At 41.2% G+C, this 7,634-nt stretch overlaps 1 pseudogene; it reads left to right on the top strand.

Moving 5' to 3' along the window:
• Positions 1-3,009: 3,009 nt before the first annotated feature.
• Positions 3,010-3,637, top strand: LOC147884397 (uncharacterized; annotated as a pseudogene).
• The last annotated feature ends 3,997 nt before the right edge of the window (positions 3,638-7,634 follow it).

The following is a 7,634-nucleotide window of genomic DNA, read 5'->3' as shown; positions in this document are numbered from 1 at the left end:
TCATGGTTGTTGGAGTGTTGTAAATGAAGATAATGCAAAGTGGTCTTTTGTGTGCACTGGGCTGAATCTTCTTTTGGTCTATTGCAACAACAGCGGGATGTAGTGGCTCCTTGTTATGGAATGCTTGCTGTAAGTATGGATGAGTGATTTGTCTAGAACTAGCACTTCAGGGTTTGAGTGAGCCGAGTTGAGTACTTGTGACCATTCAAAGAAGGAATAAGAAAAAGGAAAAGAAAATTATAAGGGGTAAGTTATTATGAAGAAAGTGTTAGTAGGGATTGTTGTAAGATCCTAGTGGTGTTAGTGTTAGCAGAGAAAGTAAAGTGCATTCTCATGCTCCTCTTAAGTCCCATATTTGATGAGTGGGACTTCTAATGGATTCTGATTAGACTATGTGTTTGTCCTACCATGTTTGAACATTTGGAGTTGTGCATGACATTTTGTCTTGCTTCTCTACATTAAAGTTCCTTTAACATCCATTTTATGGATTGTATTTCATTTAGGGCTTTGCTTGAAAGTATTTGAGCCCAATAAGGTTGTGGCACCATCTGGAGATTTATTTGTTTGAGTCATCAAATCAAGAGGAGGCTGATAATACACCATACAAACTCCAAAAATGAGGACTATGGCTGAAGAGGAGAAGGGGGGGGCAGCAACTCACGGGGAGAGGAGCAGCTCCAAGCTCAATTAGTAATTATAAACTTTAATGATGATGAATGTAGTTTTGATTTGATCTTCCTCTATAATTGAAATATGAAAGTAGCCAGAATATCCATCACACACACTATATTTCTCATACCTGCAACTCTATCGAATATATCATCAATAAAATGAAGGGGATAATGATTGCTTTTTGTTACTGCATTGAGAGGTTTGTAATCAATGCATACTCTCCATCCTCCTGTGTGCTTAGGAATGATTACCACTGGACTACCCCAATCTGAATGCTCCATTGGATATATCAACCCAACCTTGAGCAACTTATTTAACTCCTCTCTCAGCACAAGAAAAAGCTCTCTGTGTGTCCTTCTCAATTTTTGAAAAACAAGCATGCTACCTTCTTTTAGCTCAATGTGCATTGGCTCACATCTGAAACCCCTAATCTCTTCATGCGAGGTAATAAACAACTTAGGATACTAATGAATGACCTTCATATACTCCTCCTCCACTTCTTCCAGACTGGAATTCAGCATGAACAGCAATATCTCTTCTCTCTCTATCTGGGAAGGTGGGGGTTGCATCAAGTTATCCATATCTTCAAGCTTCTTGTATCTCTGCTTCTTGTATCTCTGCTACCTGCAACTCATATGCATCAGACTCCAACAAAAATAATACTTGCCCCTCCTCCTCGGTACTTTCTTCTTCCCTCTCATTGTCTGACTCCTCTTCCATGCTTGTTTCTTCTGGTTCTTCTTCTATTTCTCGTCTGCTGCTCATATCAAATTTCTTGGCCTTTCCCTTCTGATTATGCACTGTAATTGTACCCATTTTCTAGTTTTGTATTCCTCCCACCTATCTGAGCCAGGGCCTTGACCAAACTCAGAGGGTATGCTCCCAAACCAGCAGGCATAATGTGGCAATTAATGCAACATGATACTCCAAAAGCATCCACTACTACTCCTGTACATATACCTAGACACTTCACCTTCGCATGGTTTGCCAATCGGAGCCTAAAATCTGAATGTGCATTCAATTTTAGCCCCAACCTCTCCATACATGCCTGAGTCATGACACTTATCTATGCACTACCATCAACATATGCCTCTCCAACACTCATACCTCCACACCATGCATCCACTGCAGGGCATACATCTGGAAGATCTTCCATAGACATCATCTCCATTTCTCCTCCCGTAGGTTCCTGCTCATTACTTTTTATGGGATTAGCCAACTTCCATTTTCTCTTGAGCTTCTGGCACATATATTGGCTTTCCTCCCCTTCAAATCATTCATCAGTGTGTATTCCTCTTGTCCTTGACCCATATACAAATCTGAAGTTTTGTAATGTTTCTTGGGCCTCCGACTTTTCTTTTTAGGAGACTGAGGTCTGAGATCAAACTCTCATGCATCTTTGCCCGTGCAAAGCACGTGTTGAGTACTCATTTGTATTATGCAAGGATGGACAACCGTTTTTCTAACCTCCCAACGTACTGCATTTGTCGTTGCCACCCCATAGATATCATCATTGCCTCCTTTATATAATTGCTGCAATGTCGGCAATTCAAAAATCACATGGTAGGGAGTCTCACAATGAGGCTATCGGTGGTATGGCCATTCATGCTCTTGCTTGCTAGTAGTTTCTTCTACTTTGCGGTATAGTTTTTGTTCGGAAGACTTAGTAGTGCGATCATGGCTTTCGCCATTGAATTTCATTTGCCATTGCCACCTAGAGTACTCATAGATAAGCTTTTGCAAGAGCTGAGATTGAATGGTACGAGTCCTTGCCATCACCTGAAGACGGAGGGCTTCAAAATAGTAGGTCTTCAGGGATTTGACGATAAAAAATACCCTCAGCATGATCAATTGCGCTCTTCACAAACACTTCGATCACCTTCATGCTAGTGTCAATTATAGCAGATGGAACGGCACGCTGCTCGGGTGGGGACTTCTACGAATTGGAGCTAGCAGGAGAGTAGTGGAGATCGTGACCTCCTATCACATATCATGGCAATGGCTCCTATTCTATGTCCATTCGGGTCGATGGAGCCTTTCTAGGATGGTATACTTTCACTACAAATTTGTTGTTCTATAACTATCATGGTCTAGGTCTCGTGGTCTAGGTCTCAATGCTGACAAGTGGGTGGTGTAGCCATGGTCCAACATTTGTTGAACATTGAAGCTATGGCTGATTACTACTAGTGAGGCAGTTGCAAGCCAGGCGTCATCTCCTCTCAGATCAAGCAATGCACTCACCTTGACATGTAGCAGCGCAATTAGAAGGAAGGGTGGACACAAAGTTGGCACAACCACACTTGTCAAGCTAGCCCTAATGGCTGCTTTGATGTGTGCATGCCCTCCCCAAACCAAGCATGCGTAGACCCATCATGCCATGGGTGTGTGGCATGCTTGGAGAGCAATGGTTGGGTCTACTTTGGGCATTGTGCATTTCACATCTAGGAGAGGGATGAAGCTTGGGATTGCTTTATTTGGTAGATGGCTCTTCTTCTGGGGGGACTCCAATATGCAAGACTTCATTAAAAACTTGCTTCTATTTGTGCTAGACATCCCATCACTGGGTGTCAATTGAAAAGTTGAGAAGTTCATCATCAACCCCCACAATCGTCATAAGAGAGTTCATATCTCCTTTGTGTTTAATGGGCACCATCAGACCTATCAAAATGAACTTGGCCTTGACTCCCTTTTGGATTCCAATTATCGTGATCGTCTCCGTGCACACTTCAATGCATCCTTTGGTCATCGACCCAATGCCTTCATATTCAATAGTGGCCTCCATAATGGTCTACATTTTCCCTCATTGGATGAATATGTTGATGCCATTGAGCATGCTATGACCTTCTGGTAATCCGTGTTTAGGGGGAGGCCCCCTAGAGATATTGTTCTATGGACTAGTATCACCCTTGTAGGTGGTGCTCATTACTTTCGATCCAATCCCTTCAAAATGGAGGTTTCTAAGTAATACACTGAATGCAATTCAAGGGACAGGAGTTATCCTTATGAACAATTTCACTGGTACAAAAGGATTGGTGAAAGATGTACTCTACATTCCGAAGCTCAGCAAGAACCTCTTGTCAGTAGGTCAAATTATTGAACACAACTATTGAGTCATCTTTGATGGAGATGAATGTATTATCAGAGACAAATCCATAAGATTTCAGCTAGTAGCAAAAGGTGGTAAGGAAGGACGCTTGTACAGAATGCTAGCTACAGTTCCAGAGAAGCATGCCATGTCAGCTCAACCGCAACAGATGCCACTATCTGCAAAATGGCACAAGAGATATGGTCATGTCAATTTCAAGTACTTGTTAGATCTCAAGAATCAGAATATGGCAATTGGGATTCTAGAGCTATAGTTTCTTGGAAAAGTTTGTGAAGCATGCTGCTTCGGCAAACAAAAGCGACTTTGGCAGAAGTACCTCTTGAGCACGAGGTATTCTTGATTTGATCCATACAGATGTATAGGGTTATGCCCAAACTCGCAGCATCGATGGTTCACTTTACTACTTGACTTTCATCAATGACTATAGCAAATATTGTTGGGTCCCTATTCCAAAAGAGAAATCTAAATTCTTTTCCAGATTTCAAGAATTCAAAGCCATGGTAGAAAACCAGATAGGCAAAAAGATCAAAGTCATGAGATTAGATAGAGGAGGTGAATACGTGTTTAGTTTTCATAAACTTTTGCAAAAGTCACGGCATTCGAAGACAATTCACTTGTGCAGATACTCCTTAGTAGAATGCCAGAGCTAAAAGGAAGAATGGTACTTTAGTAGACAGTGCTAGAGCAATGCTTAGTGAAAAGCATCTTCTGAATCAGTATTGGGCAAAAACAATTGCCACTGCAAACTATTTGCTCAATTGGCTTCCTACCAAACCGATACAAGGTATGACACCTTATGAAGCATTCACTGGACATAAGCCACACATTGGGCATCTCCACATATTTGGTTGCATAGCATATGCCCACATACATGATGATCATCATAGGAAATTGGATGCAAAGTCACACAAATGTATCATGGTTGTCTACAGCAGTGAAGAAAGCAAAGCATACAAGTTGTATTATCCCACCAACCGCAAGGTCATTATCTCCATAGATGTAATCTTTGATGAGGAATCAGAATGGAAAACCTCAAATACATAGGAGATAGATGCACCGATTACATAGTCATCTACAGAAATGGCTAATGAAGAAGAGCAAGAATTGCCATCAACACCCCGAGCAGAGCCACAGTAGCTCAAACGCTCTACTAGGGAAAGTAATTCAAGTTGAAACCACTAACTATTCTCTTATAACTACCATCATGGCTATAGAAGAGCTAGTGTACTTCGAAGATGCAGTAGACAAGTCAGAATGGCAAACTGATATGAATGAAGAAATGGATGCTTTGTATAAGCATAATGCGATCTTCCAGTAGGAAAGAAGGCCATAGCAAACAAATGGGTATACAAAGTGAAGTACAATCTAGATGGAAGTATTCAAAGATACTAAGCTAGACTAGTTTTTGTAAAAGGATTTGCATAGCAATATGGTCAAGACTATGATGAGACTTATGCTCCAGTAGCAGAGATGGATTCCATATAGTTCTTGATATCACTTGCAACACTCAGTAGATGGAATGTGTATCAGCTCGATGTCAAGAATGCATTTCTCAATGGTTATCTAGACAAGGAAGTCTACAACAGGTTATGTTGAACCAGGAAAGGAGAATAAGGTTTGCCATCTCAAAAAGAGTATCTACGGCTTAAAGCAAGCACCCAAAAGTTGGTACAATAGAATCGACAAGTATTTTACTATTATGGGATACATGAAGTCCAATGCAGAGCATACACTCTACTACAAAGTTCAAGGGGAAGACATCACTATTGCAGTTTTGTACATAGATGATTTGATTGTGACCGGAAGCAAGGATAGCTTCATTAGAAAACTAAAACAAGACTTATCTGTAGAGTTCGACATGAAAGATCTTGGACTTATGCACTATTTTCTTGGAATTGCATTCTAGAGAGATTCAAATAGCACATTCATGAGTCACCTTAAGTGTGTTGACAGTCTCCTGAAGAAGTTTCATATGGTAGATTGCAAGATTGCAGCCACTCCCATGGAACAGAGTTTGAAACTTACTAAAAATTCAGAATAGCCTATAGTCAATGACAGGTACTACAAGTAGCTCATCTCAAGCAGATATTTGTTATGCAATAAGCTCACTTGCACAGTTTATGGCAAATCCAAAATAGTCTCACTAGAATGCAGCCAAAAGGGTCTTGAGATACATAAGAGGTACAAGACAGTTTGGGATAGAATATAGAGGAAGTCATCCAAGGTTGCATGGGATACTATGACAGTGACTATGCCAAAGATCATGAGACTAGGAGATTGACATAGGGATATGCATTTTTCCTTGGTCAAGGTGCTATATCATGGTTGTCAAACAAACAACCAACTATTTCTTTATCTTCGACTGAAGCAGAATATAGGGCACTCACTACAGGTGCATGTGAGACTATATGGCTTAGAATACTATTGTCACAAACAGATTACTTTGATGAGTCAAAGCCAACAAAAATATACTATTATAATCAATCGGCTCAAGCATTGGCCAAGAATCCAGTATATCACTCCAGGACAAAGCACATTGATGTCAAAGAGCACTTCATTAGAGAAACATTGTTACTTGGTGACACCCCACTGTAGCATTGTGATAGCAAAGAGAATGTTCCAGACATCTTTACCAAACCACTCAGTAAAGAGCTTTTTGAGAAACACTGACTAGCTCTTGGTTTGACATAGAGGAAGGACATTCCCATTAAAGGGGTGTGATGGAATGCAACACTCAATTCTTATTTGATTCCCTAGGATCATCATCTTGAGGGAAAGCCTACTTCATGATGGTGATCTTGAGGGAAGGCATTGAGAGTTCATGCTCAACATCATGTGATCATGTGTGCATAGCACCATCATGTGATCATATGTGCATAGCACTAACCCAATAGAGTGCTATAAAGGAAAGGGTTAGATGCCCTAACCCTAGCCCTAAATGGCTTTGTATATATTCTACATTTTCAACTAAGTCTAGTGTACAGTTGGTCATTTGTAGTGTGCTCGTGTGCTCTCTAGTTGTGCCCTCTCTCCTCATCTCCACTCTTTGTGAAGATAGTGGGAGAGAAGGAAGGAGTCTCACTTGCGGCTTTCTCACATACACAATGGGGGAATACACACAAAGGTGGAGGCTGAAAACAGTTTTCCTCTTCTTCGTTGTGAAAGCCAAAAGAACTCTAGTACAAAGAAATAGAAGAACCCTATATGTGGGTCTTAAACCAAACTCAGCTAACTAAGGTGGCATACTAATTGAGCCACGAACTAGAGTAAATAAGGATAGCTGTCATCCAGCTATTATTCATGGGCGGTGTACCAACCGCATCTGCAGCTAACAAGTCGGTGACATAAATGCACAATGGTCACCCTGGCATATCACGAGTGGAGCTCGATATCTCAACACTCCCCCTCAAGCTCAATCCTAATTCTTGCATACCAAGCAGGTCTCGGAACTTGCGCAGCTTCTCTGTGCCCAAAGCCTTCGTGAATATGTCAGCTACCTGATCCTCTGTGCTAACATAAACTAGATCAATAAGACCTACTAAAACCTTCTCCCACACATAGTGATAATGCACCTCAATGTGCTTTGTTTTAGCGTGATAGACTGGGTTATTTGCCAAGTGTATACTGCTCATGTTGTCACAATAAATGACAAGTGGACCATCTGTAGACTGATGCATATCATAAAGTAGCTTATGCAACCAAGCTACCTCACATGCAGCCATTGTTGCACCCCTGTACTCAGCCTCTGTGCTCGACAAGGCAATTGTAGGCTGTTTCTTGCTACTCCAAGTGACTGCAGCACTCCCAAAAGAGAACACATATCCACTGGTAGATCGTCTATCAGAAATACTACCAG

Source organism: Dipteris shenzhenensis, chromosome 27 (assembly GCF_047967505.1).
Source record: "Dipteris shenzhenensis isolate YYH24624 ecotype China chromosome 27, Dip_SZ_1.0, whole genome shotgun sequence".
Lineage (NCBI taxonomy): Eukaryota > Viridiplantae > Streptophyta > Polypodiopsida > Gleicheniales > Dipteridaceae > Dipteris > Dipteris shenzhenensis.
This window is presented reverse-complemented; position numbering and strand designations above follow the sequence as displayed.